At 46.1% G+C, this 17,116-nt stretch overlaps 3 non-coding genes across 3 annotated transcripts; all 3 read left to right on the top strand.

Moving 5' to 3' along the window:
- Positions 1 to 483: 483 nt before the first annotated feature.
- Positions 484 to 555, top strand: trnam-cau (transfer RNA methionine (anticodon CAU)). The gene has a single exon. It is a non-coding gene; the product is annotated as a tRNA-Met (tRNA).
- Positions 556 to 9,983: 9,428 nt separating this feature from the next.
- On the top strand, positions 9,984 to 10,066 carry trnal-cag (transfer RNA leucine (anticodon CAG)). Its single transcript has one exon. It is a non-coding gene; the product is annotated as a tRNA-Leu (tRNA).
- A 5,830-nt stretch (positions 10,067 to 15,896) lies between these two features.
- trnam-cau (transfer RNA methionine (anticodon CAU)) lies at positions 15,897 to 15,968 on the top strand. Its single transcript has one exon. It is a non-coding gene; the product is annotated as a tRNA-Met (tRNA).
- Positions 15,969 to 17,116: the final 1,148 nt, after the last annotated feature.

Below are 17,116 nucleotides of genomic sequence, written 5' to 3'. Positions count from 1 at the left end.
CCTAATCCAATTAACTAATTAACAAGCTCCAGCTGCAAGTGCCTACAAGTAGAAGTATGTTTAAAGCTTATTGAAAATTCACCTTCTTCTAAACCAAACAGCAACTTTTAAGTTAATTAACTAAATAAAAGAAAGACTAAACTTTGGATAAAAATGAAGCCTTATACTCCCTCGGTCACCAAACTCTTACTATAGCACTCAAAAAGCACCAAATTCAGCACTCAGTGCAAAACACAAGTTTGAGCTCACTGATTCTGGTCAGCATCGTTTAGATAATTTACTTTCGTGCTGAATGGTTGTTCTGTGAAGGTGATGTGATTTCTTCTGTGACGTTGTTCTGATGGGAAAATGGGGAGTGACTGGAATCACCTTCATAAAATGAAGTTCGGGGCGGCAGTTTCATCTCTCTCGGAACATTGATCACGCTGTTACAGACTTCCTCAAACTTTGCCTCAAGTCCGACCACAGCAATAAAGAACACCGAGCAGAGTGGCGCAGCGGAAGCGTGCTGGGCCCATAACCCAGAGGTCGATGGATCGAAACCATCCTCTGCTATTCATATTCTCACTCACACCAAACGGAAAAAGTTGCTGTTTTTCAGCAGCGCATCTGCCTTTTTCTCTATTGGTGCCAAAGTTTTGCTTTCAGTCTGATCCACTGCGTTAACGCGGAAACTAAGATCCGTGCACAAATCGACTTAAAGTCTTTCTTCATCTTTATTTCATTTCAAACAAGATATGCTTTTCCTACTTTTGAACCCCAGCCAGAGTCCTGCATCTGAGTGCCATCCTTGTCCAAACCGCTGGTGTTTAAGGAGCTTCTCATTGCTGCATTGAGCAGTTTGCTCTCATCAACAAGGTCCGATTTCCCGCTCTACCTGTTCCTCAGACGAAGGTATTGAAAGTCTAAGATCTGAGGACGTGAAGTATCCAATTGGAGAGTTGCGTCTGGAAACTGCAATCTCTCTCCACAGCTGCTTCCGGTGCTGCTTTCACAGACAAGTCGCCGAAGAACCCCTCCAGTGTCCAATCAGGTGAACGTTCATCCAGCAGAGGAGGCAGAAGACTGTTCTGGGATAAATCAACTTAGTCACCTCGACTGTACTGTGGTTAGCTGAAGAACAGGTGTCAAAGAGCGGCTCAGACTGAAAGCAAAACTTTGATACTAAGAAAGAAAAAGGCCGATGCGTTGCAGACATAGAGCAACTTGTTTCCGTTTGCTGTGAATGAGAATACAAACAGCAGAGAATGGTTTCGATCCATCGACTTCAGGGTTATGGGCACAGAACACTCACGCTACGCCACACGGATCACACTCACACACTATCAGAGAGTGAGTAAATCCCACACTCACACACTGTATCAGAAAGTGAGTAAATACCGCACTCACACACTGTATCAGAGTGAGTAAATCCCACACTCACACTGTATCAGAATGAGTAAATCCCACAGTCTCACACTGTATCAGAGTGAGTAAATCCCACACTCACACACTGCATTAGAGTGAGTAAATCCCACAGTCTCACACTGTATCAGAGTGAGTAAATACCACATTCATACACTGTATCAGAGTGAGTAAATCCAACACTCACACGGTATCAGAATGAGTCAATCCCACACTCTCACACTGAATCAGAGTGAGTAAATCCCACACTCACACACTGTATCAGAAAGTGAGTAAATACCGCACTCTCACACTGTATCAGAGTGAGTAAATCCCACACGCACACACTGTATCAGAGTGAGTAAATCCCACACTCACACACTGTATCAGAGAGTGAGTAAATCCCACACTCACACACTGTATCAGAGAGTGAGTAAATCCCACACTCACACACTGTATCAGACAGTGAGTAAATCCCAAACTCACACACTGTATCAGAGAGTGAGTAAATCCCACACTCACACTGTGTCAGAGAGTGAGTAAATCCCACACTCACACACAGTATTAGAGAGTGAGTAAATCGCACACTCACACTGTATCACAGAGTGAGTAAATCCCACACTCACACACTGTATCAGAGAGTGAGTAAATCCCACACTCACACACTGTATCAGAGAGTGAGTAAATCTCACACTCGCACTGTATCAGAGTGAGTAAATCCCACACACTATCATTTTATCAGAGAGTGAGTAAATTCCACGCTCACACAATGTTTCGGAGAGTGAGTAAATCCCACACTCACACACTGTATCAGAGAGTGAGTAAATCCCACACTCACATACAGTATTAGAGAGTGAGTAAATCCCACATTCACACATTGTATCAGAGAGTGAGTAAATCCCACACTCACACACTGTATCAGAGAGTGAGTAAATCTCACACTCGCACTGTATCAGAGAGTGACTAAATCCCACACGCTATCACTGTATCAGAGAGTTAGTAAATCCCACACTCACACACTGTTTCAGAGAGTGAGTAAATCCCACACTCACACACTGTATCAGAGAGTGAGTAAATCCCACACTCACACACTGTATTAGAGAGAGAGTAAATCCCACACTCACACATGGCATCAGAGAGTGAGTATATCCCACACTCACAAACTGTGTCAGAGAGTGAGTAAATCCCACACTCATACACTGTATCAGAGAGTGAGTTAATCCGACACACAATCACTGTATCAGAGAGTGAGCTAACCCCACACTCACACACTGTATCAGAGAGTGAGTGAATACTACACTCACACATGGCATCAAAGAGTGAGTATATCCCACACTCACACACTGTGTCAGAGAGTGAGTTAATCCCACACTCACACACTGTATCAGAGTGAGTAAATCCCACACTCACACACTGTGTTAGCGTATGAGTAAATCCCACACTCACACACTGTATCTGAGAGTGAGTAAATCCCACACTCACACACTGTATCAGAGAGTGAGTAAATCCCACACTCTCACTCTGTATCAGAGAGTGAGTAACTCCCACACTCTCACTCTATCAGAGAGTGAGTCAATCCCCCACACACACACTGTTTCGGAGTGAGTAAATCCCACACTCACACACTGTATCAGAGAGTGAGTAAATCCCACACTCACACACTGTATTAGAGAGGGATTAAATCCCACACTCACACACTGTATCACACAGTGAGTAAACCCCAGACTTACACTGTATCAGAGAGAGAATAAATCCCACACTTACACTGTATCAGCGAAGGAATAAATCCCACACTCACACACTGTATCAGAGAGTGAGTAAATCCCACACACTATCATTTTATCAGAGAGTGAGTAAATCCCACGCTCACACACTGTTTCGGAGAGTGAGTAAATCCCACACTCACACACTGTATAAGAGAGTGAGTCAATCCCACACTCACATACAGTATTAGAGAGTGAGTAAATCCCACACTCACACATTGTATAAGAGAGTGAGTAAATCCCACAGTCACACACTGTATCAGAGAGTGAGTAAATCTCACACTCGCACTGTATCAGAGAGTGACTAAATCCCACACGCTATCACTGTATCAGAGAGTTAGTAAATCCCACACTCACACACTGTTTCAGAGAGTGAGTAAATCCCACACTCACACACTGTATCAGAGAGTGAGTAAATCCCACACTCACACACTGTATTAGAGAGAGAGTAAATCCCACACTCACACATGGCATCAGAGAGTGAGTATATCCCACACTCACAAACTGTGTCAGAGAGTGAGTAAATCCGACACTCATACACTGTATCAGAGAGTGAGTTAATCCGACACACAATCACTGTATCAGAGAGTGAGCTAACCCCACAATCACACACTGTATCAGAGAGTGAGTAAATACTACACTCACACATGGCATCAGAGAGTGAGTATATCCCACACTCACACACTGTGTCAGAGAGTGAATTAATCCCACACTCACACACTGTATCAGAGTGAGTAAATCCCACACTCACACACTGTATCAGCGAATGAGTAAATCCCACACTCCCACACTGTATCTGAGAGTGAGTAAATCCCACACTCACACACTGTATCAGAGAGTGAATAAATCCCACACTCTCACTCTATATCAGAGAGTGAGGACCTCCCACACTCTCACTCTATCAGAGAGTGAGTAAATCCCACACTCACTGTATCAGAGTGATTAAATCCCACACTCCAACACTGTATCAGAGAGTGAGTAAATCCCACACTCCCACACTGTATCTGAGAGTGAGTAAATCCCACACTCACACACTGTATCAGAGAGTGAATAAATCCCACACTCTCACTCTATATCAGACAGTGAGGACCTCCCACACTCTCACTCTATCAGAGAGTGAGTAAATCCCACATTCACTGTATCAGAGTGATTAAATCCCACACTCCAACACTGTATCAGAGAGTGAGTAAATCCCCCACACACACACTGTTTCGGAGTGAGTAAATCCCACACTCACACACTGTATCAGAGAGTGAGTAAATCCCACACTCACACACTGTATTAGAGAGTGATTAAATCCCACACTCACACACTGTATCACACAGTGAGTAAACCCCAGACTTACACTGTATCAGAGCGAGAATAAATCCCACACTTACACTGTATCAGCGAGGGAATGAATCCCAAACTCACACACTGTATCAGAGAGTAAGTAAATTCCACACACTATCATTTTATCAGAGAGTGAGTAAATCCCACGCTCACACACTGTTTCGGAGAGTGAGTAAATCCCACACTCACACACTGTATTAGAGAGTGAGTCAATCCCACACTCACATACAGTATTAGAGACTGAGTAAATCCCACACTCACACATTGTATCAGAGAGTGAGTAAATCCCACACTCACACACTGTATCAGAGAGTGAATAAATCTCACTCTCGCACTGTATCAGAGAGTGACTAAATCCCACACGCTATCACTGTATCAGAGAGTTAGTAAATCCCACACTCACACACTGTTTCAGAGAGTGAGTAAATCCCACACTTACACACTGTATCAGAGAGTGAGTAAATCCCACACTCACACACTGTATTAGAGAGAGAGTAAATCCCACACTCACACATGGCATCAGAGAGTGAGTATGTCCCACACTCACAAACTGTGCAGAGAGTGAGTAAATCCGACACTCATACACTGCATCAGAGAGTGAGTTAATCCGACACACAATCACTGTATCAGAGAGTGAGCTAACCCCACACTCACACACTGTATCAGAGAGTGAGTAAATACTACACTCACACATGGAATCAGAGAGTGAGTATATCCCACACTCACACACTGTGTCAGAGAGTGAGTTAATCCCACACTCACACACTGTATCAGAGTGAGTAAATCCCACACTCACACACTGTATCAGCGAATGAGTAAATCCCACACTCACACACTGTATCTGAGAGTGAGTAAATCCCACACTCACACACTGTATCAGAGAGTGAGTAAATCCCACACTCTCACTCTATATCAGAGAGTCAGTACCTCCCACACTCTCACTCTATCAGAGAGTGAGTAAATCCGACACTCACTGTATCAGAGTGATTAAATCCCACACTCCAACACTGTATCAGAGAGTGAGTAAATCCCCCACACACACACTGTTTCGGAGTGAGTAAATCCCACACTCACACACTGTATCAGAGAGTCAGTAAGTCCCACACTCACACACTGTATTAGAGAGTGATTAAATCCCACACTCACACACTGTATCACACAGTGAGTAAACCCCAGACTTACACTGTATCAGAGAGAGAATAAATCCCACACTTACACTGTATCAGAGAGGGAATAAATCCCACACTCACACACTGTATCAGAGAATGAGTAAATCCCCCACACACACACTGTATCAGTGAATGAGTAAATCCCACACTCACACACTGTATAAGAGAGTGCGTAAATCCCACACTCACACTGTATGAGAGTGAGTAAATCCCACACTCACACACTGTATCAAAGAGTGGGTAAATCAATCACTCACACAGTGTGTCAGAGGGTGAGTAAATCCCACACTGACACATTGTGTCAGAGAGTGAGTAAATCCCACACTCACACACTGTATCAGAGAGTGAGTAAATCCCACACTCACACACTGTATTGGAGAGAGAGTAAAATCCACACTCACACATTGTATCATTTCGTGAGTAAATCCCACAGTCACACACTGTATCAGAGATTGAGTAAATTCCACAGTCACACACTGTATCAGAGTGAGGAAATCCCACACGCACACACTGTAACAGAGAGTGAGTAAATCCCACACTCACACACTGTATTAGAGAGAGAGTAAAATCCACAGTCACACACTGTTTCAGAGAGTGAGTAAATCCCACACACACACTGTATCAGTGAGTGAGTAAATCCCACACTCACACACTGTATCAGAGAGTGAGTAAGTCCCACACTCACAATGTATCAGAGAGTGAGTAAATCCCACACGAACAGACTGTATCAGAGACTGAGGAAATCCCACACACACACACTGTATCAGAGAGTGAGCAAACCCCACACTCACACACTGTATCAGAGAGTGAGTAAATACCTCACTCACACATGGCATCAGAGAGTGAGTATATCCCACCCTCACACACTGTGTCAGAGAGTGAGTAAATCCCACACTCATACACTGTAACAGAGAGTGAGTTAATCCCACACTCACACACTGTATCAGAGTGAGTAAATCCCACACTAACACACTGTGTCAGCGAATGAGTAAATCCCACACACTGTATCTGAGAGTGAGTAAATCCCACACTCACACACTGTATCAGAGAGTGAATAAATCCCACACTCTCACTCTATATCAGAGAGTGAGTACCTACCACACTCTCACTCTATCAGAGAGTGAGTAAATCCCACACTCACTGTATCAGAGTGATTAAATCCCACACTCCAACACTGTATCAGAGAGTGAGTAAATCCCCCACACACACACTGTTTCGGAGTGAGTAAATCCCACACTCACACACTGTATCAGAGAGTGAGTAAATCCCACACTCACACACTATATTAGAGAGTGATTAAATCCCACACTCACACACTGTATCACACAGTGAGTAAACCCCAGACTTACACTGTATCAGACTGTTAAACATGTTAAACATGTTTCTACACATTGTAAATACATTGTAAAGACTGAAAGATACAAACATTTGATCGCATCATGATGAAGATCAGTCAGACGCCTAAAACATCCCGTCAATGTCGGAGTTCTGACGATTCTAATTTATTATCCAGAGAATCCCTGCAGGACATTCGGCCTCTTGAGTCTGCACCGAACTTCCGAAAGAAACCGGAGGCACCCGGAGGAAACCTACGCAGACACCGGGTGAACGCGCAGACTCCACACAGGCAGCTCCCTGGGGCTGTGAAACAACTGTGCTAACCACTGTGCTACCGTGCTGCCTACAGTGCGAGTAGGTTTCGAATCTGTGCGGGCGAACCTCATTTGATTGCAAGTACCAAGCCACAGCCACTCCGCTAACTGAACTACGTTTAACAAGACATTCATTGACAATTTATGCGATATAAACCCAACCTGGAATCACTCCAGGAAGTTATTGCTTTCATGCGATGACGGGTCTCCCAGTCTGTCTGTGAGAAGGGATAGAATCTCCGCGGAAAAAGACCATTGGATTTGGAGTCTGTCATAATATCCACTCATGTATATAATGAGATGCAGACAGTCAGTGATGGACACACAGGATGACCAGTAAGCACAACACAGTGCAGCCAATCACCAAACAGGACACTACCACTATAAAGCCAGAGGGCACTAGGTTTCCCGCTCTCTCTGGTCCCAGCCACTGAGACAGTCAGAGTCCACGAGCTAGCAAGTACAAACACCATGCGGTAGCTAGTAAGTCTGATCAGGCTACTACAAGGTCTCCAGTCAGTTCAGTATAGTGTCGACCCACAGCTGAATATGTGTATCAGTTCTATCGTTGAATAAAACAGTGTTGGATTTTCTCCAGTGTTCGACGTCTGTTTTTAGCTTCCCTGCATCGAGTGCAGTCCACATTGAGCCTACCTGCCTAACACATCATTGTACCAGAGTGATACTGATCTTGACGGACCTACCTCGAGCGAATTAGCATTGACCAGGAAGCAGCCATCCGGTGAAATGGAAAACACCAGCCTCCTCCGCAGCTCCGCATCTCCGGCAACCTTGGCGCCAATTGGAAAATCTTCAAGCAAAAGTTCCTCCTGTACATCGAGGCCTCCGACCTCGAAGCAGCATCGGATGCCAGGAAGATCACGCTGTTTCTCTCCACCATGGGGGACCATGCCATCCACATCTACAACTCCCTTACGTTCGCTGCCGGCGAAGACAAAACAAAATTCAAAACAGTCCTGCTGAAGTTTGACAGCCACTGCGACACTGAGGTGAATGAGGGCTTTGAATTGTACTTTTTCCAGCAGAGGCTTCAGGGTAAGAATGAACCTTTTCAGTCCTTCCTGACCCATCTCCGCATCCTAGCGCAGTCATGTAACTATGACTCGACGGCTGATTCCATGATCCGGGATCAGATCGTTTTCGGGGTCCACTTAAACTCCCTTCGGCAGCAGCTCCTGAAAGTCAAACAGTTGACCCTCTCATTTGCTATCGACACATGCGTTATCCATGAGCATGCTAAGAATCGTTACTCCCACATCAGGGCGGCAGAAACTGCAAAACTGGCCTCCCACGAGGCGGAACGGGTGCAGGCTATTGTTCAAATGCAAGGCCTGAGCATCGAGGAGAGTGGTCACTTTGTGCGATTTTCCCGGGTCCCTGCGCATGTGCGCCATGACCGAGTGGACAGCGAGGCCAAAAACACGACTGCATAGGTGTGTACGTCGACCGACCGCACTGCGCATCCGCGATGGCGCACGGAATGCCCTGTCGTTGGCGTCATGACGTCTCCGAATTGTAGCTCCACCCACTTAAAGCAGAAATGTCCGGCAAAAGGACGCCGGTGTCTACAGTGTGGCAAGCTTGGCCACTATGCAGCCCTTTGCAGATCTGCTCCACCACTCAGCAGCCAGCGATCCCAGCTGTGGCGCAGAAGTGTCCGCTCAATACAACAAGGCATGCCAGATTCCGATCCCGACAGCCCAACAGACCCTGATGCTGAGTGCGTCAGGTCCCCGTACCGGGTGGGCATCATAACTACACATGCGCTGCCTTCCACCACAACGGCGAAACGCCTCTCGATCCTCAGTGTGGATCGACGAGTGCAGTGCTGTCCACACAATTAATGAAATGAAAACGAAATGTAATGAAATGAGACAAGGCTTGCATCCGATTCAAACTTCACACCGGCGCATCAGCGAACCTCATCTCAAAATCCGGCCTCGACACCATCCGCAGCATTCTTCCACCGGCCTGCCAGTTCCTTGACTACAATGGCAATGCCATAGCTGCCAGTGGTTCCTGTCAACTAGGGGTATCCAACAAGGCGACACGGCAACACTGTGGTTTGAAATCGTCGGGCCTGACAGAGCGTCCCTGCTCGGTGCTCGAACCTGGTTCGGCGAGTCCACACCACGTCATCATCACCGGCGACGGCCTCACCAGCAAGTTGCAAGCCGATTTCTATTCTCACTCACACCAAACGGAAACAAGTCGCTATTTGTCAGCAGCACACCTGCCTTCTTCTTTATTAGTAGCAAAGTTTTGCTTTCTGTCTGATCCGCTCCTTGTTTTTCAGCGAACCACAGTACAGTCTGTGAACTTGTCTGTGAAAGCAGTACGGGAAGCAACTGTGGAGAGAGATTGCAGTCGCCAGAATGCAACTCTCCAAATGGATACTTCACGTCCTCAGATCTTAGACTTTCAATAGCTTCGTGTGAGGAAACGGTAGAGCGGGAATTCGGACCTTGTTGATTTGACCAAACGGATCAATGCAGCAATGAGAAGCTCCTGAACCTCCAGCGGTTTGGACAAGGAGGGCACTCAGATACAGGACTCTGGCAGGGGTTCAAAAGTAGGAAAAGCATATCTTGTTTGAAATGAAATAACGATGAAGATAGACTTTAAGTCGATTTGTGCACGGATCTTAATTTCCGCGACAACGCCTCAGGATGGCCGAGCGGTCTAAGGCGCTGCGTTCAGGTCGCAGTCTCTTCTGGAGCCGTGGGTTCGAATCCCACTCCTGATATTGCCTTTTACACCACGAGGTTCAATTTCTCCAGCAAGATTTTCAACCTCAGGAAGATCCAATACCTCCCTTTCAATGGAAAAGCGTTGGTCTCAGGACATGAGATTCCTGCTTAAATATGCACAGCAAGACCCCACCGGCAAAAACCCAGTTCATGACTCGATAACTTGCTTCCGTGACTCTGGTTGAGGAATTAACATTGATCCCAAGAGAAGGGTAAAATTCGTCTTCTCTTGTAAATAGTCTGGCAGGTTGGATTGTTCACATCCGTCCAAGAGGGGAAGTTGGGGACTCGGTTTCTATTGTGATTCATTGCTCGATAAAGCTTTATTTCCTGATTGGCCCCCTGTGAGTTATTACTGGATATCGCTATATATCTATATTGCCCCTCTGTGGGGTACTACTGGATAACGTTTCCCGAGCAGCATTCACGATGGGTCACCTGTACTCGACACGTTAGCTCATTTCTTTCCCTACAGATGCTGTCAGATCTGCTGAGACTTTAAAGCATTTTCTCTGTGGTTCCCTCTGTGTGAGCATTACTATGTTGTAATGTGTCGTGCTGTCTCTTTCATTCTTGGGACTAATGTCGGGATGAGACTGCAAGAAAGTTTCTGATAGGTATTTGCGGCAAAGCCAGGAACGTGTGTTATGTTAACTTTTAGTGTTAAAGAGAATGTAAATAGCAGAGAATACCCTCGATTCCTCGACCTCGGGCTAATAGCCCAGCACGCTTCCGCTGCGGCACTCTGCTCCTTAAACCAGGAGCTACAACATTACTGGCCTGCGGTAGCCACACAACTATTCACTTCCTCACTTTTTTATTTCAAGAACATAGAAAATACAGCACAGAACAGGCCCTTCGGCCCACGATGTTGTGCCGAACCTTTGTCCCAGATTAATCATAGATTATCATTGAATTTACAGTGCAGAAGGAGGCCATTCGGCCCTTTGTGTCTGCACCGGCTCCTGGAAAGAGCACCGTACCCAAACTCAACACCTCCACCCAACACCAAGGGCAATTTTGGACATTAAGGGCAATTTATCATTGGCCATTTCACCTAACCTGCACATCTTTGGACTGTGGGAGGAAACCGGAGCACCCGGAGGAAATCCACGCAGACACGGAGAGGTCGTGCAGACTCCGCACAGACAGTGACCCAAGCCGGAATCGAACCTCGGACCCTGGAGCTGTGAAGCATTGTGCTATCCACAATGCTACCGTGCTGCCCTTAAAAACAAATAAATCTACACGATATCATTTTACCGTAATCCATGTACCTATCCAATAGCTGCATGAAGGTCCCTAATGTTTCCGACTCAACTACTTCCACAGGCAGTGCATTCCATGCCCCCACTACTCTCTGGGTAAAGAACCTACCTCTGATATCCCTCCTATATCTTCCACCTTTCACCTTAAATTTATGTCCCCTTGTAATGGTTTATTCCACCCGGGGAAAAAGTCTCTGACTGCCTACTCTATCTATTCCCCTGATCATCTTATAAACCTCTATCAAGTCGCCCCTCATCCTCCTCCGTTCTAATGAGAAAAGGCCTAGCACCCTCAACCTTTCCTCGTAAGTCCTACTCTCCATTCCAGGCAACATCCTGGTAAATCTTCTTTGCACCTTTTCCAAAGCTTCCACATCCTTCCTAAAATGAGGCGACCAGAACTGTACACAGTACTCCAAATGTGGCCTTACCAAAGCTTTGTACAGCTGCATCATCACCTCACGGCTCTTAAATTCAATCCCTCTGGTAATGAACGCGATCACACCATAGGCCTTCTTCACAGCTCTATCCACTTGAGTGGCAACTTTCAAAGATGTATGAACATAGACCCCATAGACAGAGACCTGTATTCCGCATTCATAGTTGTCCTTCCAAAATGGACAACTTCACACTTTTTAGGGTTAAACTCCATCTGCCACTTCTCAGCCCAGCTCTGCATCCTATCTATGTCTCTTTGCAGCCGACAACAGCCCTCCTCACTATCCACAACTCCACCAATTTTCGTATCGTCTGCAAATTTACTGACCCACCCTTCAACTCCCTCATCCAAGTCATTAATGAAAATCACAAACAGCAGAGGACCCAGAACTGATCCCTGCGGTACGCCACTGGTAACTGGGATCCAGGCTGAATATTTACCATCCACCACCACTCTCTGACTTCTATCGGTTAGCCAGTTCGTTATCCAACTGGCCAAATTTCCCACTATTCCATGCCTCCTTACGTTCTGCATAAGCCTACCATGGGGAACCTTATCAAATGCCTTACTAAAATCCATATACACTACATCCACTGCTTTACCTTCATCCACATGCTTGGTCACCTCCTCAAATAATTCAATAAGACTTGTAAGGAAAGACCTACCCCTCACAAATCCGTGCTGACTATCCCTAATCAAGCAGTGTCTTTCCAGATGCTCAGAAATCCTATCCTTCAGTACCCTTTCCATTACTTTGCCTACCACCGAAGTAAGACTAACTGGCCTGTAATTCCCAGGGTTATCACTAGTCCCTTTTTTGAACAGAGGCACGACATTCGCCACTCTCCAATCCCCTGGTACCACCCCTGTTGACAGTGAGGACGAAAAGATCATTGCCAACGGCTCTGCAATTTCATCTCTTGCTTCCCATAGAATCCTTGGATATATCCCGTCAGGCCCGGGGGACTTGTCTATCCTCAAGTTTTTCAAAATGCCCAACACATCTTCCTTCCTAACAAGTATTTCCTCGAGCTTACCAATCTGTTTCACACTGTCCTCTCCAACAATATCGCCCCTCTCATTTGTAAATACAGAAGAAAAGTACTCGTTCAAGACCTCTCCTATCTCTTCAGACTCAATACACAATCTCCCGCTACTGTCCTTGATCGGACCTACCCTCGCTCTAGTCATTCTCATATTTCTCACATATGTGTAAAAGGCCTTGGGGTTTTCCTTGATCCTACCTGCCAAAGATTGTTCATGCCCTCTCTTAGCTCTCCTAATCCCTTTCTTCAGTTCCCTCCTGGCTATCTTGTATCCCTCCAATGCCCTGTCTGAACCTTGTTTCCTCAGCCTTACATAAGTCTCCTTTTTCCTCTTAACATGACATTCAACCTCTCTTGTCAACCATGGTTCCCTCACTCGACCATCCCTTCCCTGCCTGACAGGGACATACATATCAAGGACACGTAGCACCTGTTCATTGAACAAGTTCCACATTTCACTTGTGTCCTTCCCTGACAGCCTATGTTCCCAACTTATGCACTTAAATTCTTGTCTGACAACATCGTATTTACCCTTCCCCCAATTGTAAACCTTGCCCTGTTGCACGTACCTATCCCTCTCCATTACTCAAGTGAAAGTCACAGAATTGTGGTCACTATCTCCAAAATGCTCCCCCACTAACAAATCTATCACTTGCCCTGGTTCATTACCCAGTACTAAATCCAATATTGCCCCTCCTCTGGTCGGACAATCTACATACTGTGTTAGAAAAGCTTCCTGGACACACTGCACAAACACCACCCCATCCAAACTATTTGATCTAAAGAGTTTCCACTCAATATTTGGGAAGTTAAAGTCGCCCATGACTACTACCCTATGACTTTGGCACCTTTCCAAAATCTGTTTCCCAATCAGTTCCTCCACATTTTAGCTACTATTGGGGGGCCTATAGAAAACTCCTAACAAGGTGACTGCTACTTTCCTATTTCTGACTTCAACCCATACTAACTCAATAGGGTGATACTCCTCGAACTGCCTTTCTGCAGCTGTTATATTATCTCTAATTAATAATGCCACCCCCCCCCCCACCTCTTTTACCACCCTCCCTAATCTTATTGAAACATCTATTACCAGGGACCTCCAACAACCATTTCTGCCCCTCTTCTATGCAAGTTTCCGTGATGGCCACCAAATCGTAGTCCCAAGTACCGATCCATGCCTTAGGTTCACCCACCTTATTCCTGATGCTTCTTGCGTTGAAGTATATACACTTCAACCCACCTCTGTGCCTGCAAGTACTCTCCTTTGTCAGTGTTCCCTTCCCCACTGCCTCACTACATGCTTTGGCGTCCTGAATATCGACTACCTTAGTTGCTGGACTACAAATCCGGTTACATTCCCCTGCCAAATTAGTTAAAACCCTCCCGAAAAGTACTAGAAAACCTCCCTCCCAGGATATTGGTGCCCCTCTGGTTCAGATGCAACCCGTCCTGCTTTTACAGGTCCCACCTTCCCCAGAATGCGCTCCAATTATCCAAATACCTGAAGCCCTCCCTCCTACACCATTCCTGCAGCCACGTGTTCAACTGCACTCTCTCCCTATTCCTAGCCTCGCTATCACGTGGCACCGGCAACAAACCAGAGATGACAACTCTGTCCTGGCTTTTAACTTCCAGCCTAACTCCCTAAACTTGTTTATTACCTCCACACCCCTTTTCCTACCTGTGTCGTTGGTACCAATGTGCACCACGACTTCTGGCTGCTCCCCCGCCCCCTTAAGGATCCTGAATACACGATCTGAGACATCCCTGGCCCTGGCACCCGGGAGGCAACATACCTTCCGGGAGTCTCACTCGCGAACACAGAATCTCCTCTCTATTCCCCTAACCATTGAATCTCCTACAACTATTGCTTTTCTATTCTCCCCCTTCCCTTCTGAGCCCCAGAGCCAGACTCAGTGCCAGAGACCTGGCCGCTAGGGCCTTCCCCCGGTAGGTCATCCCCCCCAACAGCATCCAAAACGGTATACTTGCTTTGAAGGGGAACGGCCACGAGGGATCCCTGCACTGTCTGCCTGTTTGTTTTTTTCCCCCTGACTGTAACCCAGCTGTTCTTGTCCTGTACCTTGGGTGTGGTTACCTCCTTGTAACTCTTCTCAATCACCCCCTCTGCCTCCCGGATGAGCCGACGTTCATCCAGCTTCAGCTTCAGTTCCCTAATACGGTCTTTGAGGAGCTGAAGTTGGGTGCACTTCCCGCAGGTATAGTCAGCGGGGACACCGGTGGTATCCCTCACCACCCACATCCTACAGGAGGAGCATGCAACTGGCCTAGCCTCCATCCCTTCTTACCTGACAGAATATAGCTGCCCCGTGGATTAACTAGATCTCCGCCCTCCGACCCTGCTCCCAGTCAGCTCCACTTTCTGTAAACTCCTGGCTCTCTTCGCACTCTTTGCGGAAATGTCGGAAACAAAATGAAAGGAGCACCTTACTCCCTCCTCATCTAACTCCCTCGGTCACCAAACTCTTACTGTAGCACTCAAAAAGCACCAAATTCAGCACTCAGTGCAAACAAAGTCTGCACTGTCGGGGATCACTTTTATTCTGTGAATCTAGCCACTGAAAACTGGCCTAATCCAATTAACTAATTAACAAGCTCCAGCTGCAAGTGCCTACAAGTAGAAGTATGTTTAAAGCTTATTGAAAATTCACCTTCTTCTAAACCAAACAGCAACTTTTAAGTTAATTAACTAAATAAAAGAAAGACTAAACTTTGGATAAAAATGAAGCCTTATACTCCCTCGGTCACCAAACTCTTACTATAGCACTCAAAAAGCACCAAATTCAGCACTCAGTGCAAAACACAAGTTTGAGCTCACTGATTCTGGTCAGCATCGTTTAGATAATTTACTTTCGTGCTGAATGGTTGTTCTGTGAAGGTGATGTGATTTCTTCTGTGACGTTGTTCTGATGGGAAAATGGGGAGTGACTGGAATCACCTTCATAAAATGAAGTTCGGGGCGGCAGTTTCATCTCTCTCGGAACATTGATCACGCTGTTACAGACTTCCTCAAACTTTGCCTCAAGTCCGACCACAGCAATAAAGAACACCGAGCAGAGTGGCGCAGCGGAAGCGTGCTGGGCCCATAACCCAGAGGTCGATGGATCGAAACCATCCTCTGCTATTCATATTCTCACTCACACCAAACGGAAAAAGTTGCTGTTTTTCAGCAGCGCATCTGCCTTTTTCTTTATTGGTGCCAAAGTTTTGCTTTCAGTCTGATCCACTGCGTTAACGCGGAAACTAAGATCCGTGCACAAATCGACTTAAAGTCTTTCTTCATCTTTATTTCATTTCAAACAAGATATGCTTTTCCTACTTTTGAACCCCAGCCAGAGTCCTGCATCTGAGTGCCATCCTTGTCCAAACCGCTGGTGTTTAAGGAGCTTCTCATTGCTGCATTGAGCAGTTTGCTCTCATCAACAAGGTCCGATTTCCCGCTCTACCTGTTCCTCAGACGAAGGTATTGAAAGTCTAAGATCTGAGGACGTGAAGTATCCAATTGGAGAGTTGCGTCTGGAAACTGCAATCTTTCTCCACAGCTGCTTCCGGTGCTGCTTTCACAGACAAGTCGCCGAAGAACCCCTCCAGTGTCCAATCAGGTGAACGTTCATCCAGCAGAGGAGGCAGAACACTGTTCTGGGATAAATCAACTTAGTCACCTCGACTGTACTGTGGTTAGCTGAAGAACAGGTGTCAAAGAGCGGCTCAGACTGAAAGCAAAACTTTGATACTAAGAAAGAAAAAGGCCGATGCGTTGCAGACATAGAGCAACTTGTTTCCGTTTGCTGTGAATGAGAATACAAACAGCAGAGAATGGTTTCGATCCATCGACTTCAGAGTTATGGGCACAGAACACTCACGCTACGCCACACGGATCACACTCACACACTATCAGAGAGTGAGTAAATCCCACACTCACACACTGTATCAGAAAGTGAGTAAATACCGCACTCACACACTGTATCAGAGTGAGTAAATCCCACACTCACACACTGTATCAGAGAGTGAGTAAATCCCACACTCTCACACTGTATCAGAATGAGTAAATCTCACACTCACACACTATCAGAGAGTGAGTAAATCCCACACTCACACACTGTATCAGAGTGAGTAAATCCCACACTCACACACTGTATCAGAATGAGTAAATCCCACAGTCTCACACTGTATCAGAGTGGGTAAATCCCACACTCACACACTGCATTAGAGTGAGTAAATACCACATTCATACACTGTATCAGAGTGAGTAAATCCAACACTCACACGGTA

Source organism: Scyliorhinus torazame, chromosome 24 (genome assembly GCF_047496885.1).
Source record: "Scyliorhinus torazame isolate Kashiwa2021f chromosome 24, sScyTor2.1, whole genome shotgun sequence".
NCBI lineage: Eukaryota > Metazoa > Chordata > Chondrichthyes > Carcharhiniformes > Scyliorhinidae > Scyliorhinus > Scyliorhinus torazame.
This window is presented reverse-complemented; position numbering and strand designations above follow the sequence as displayed.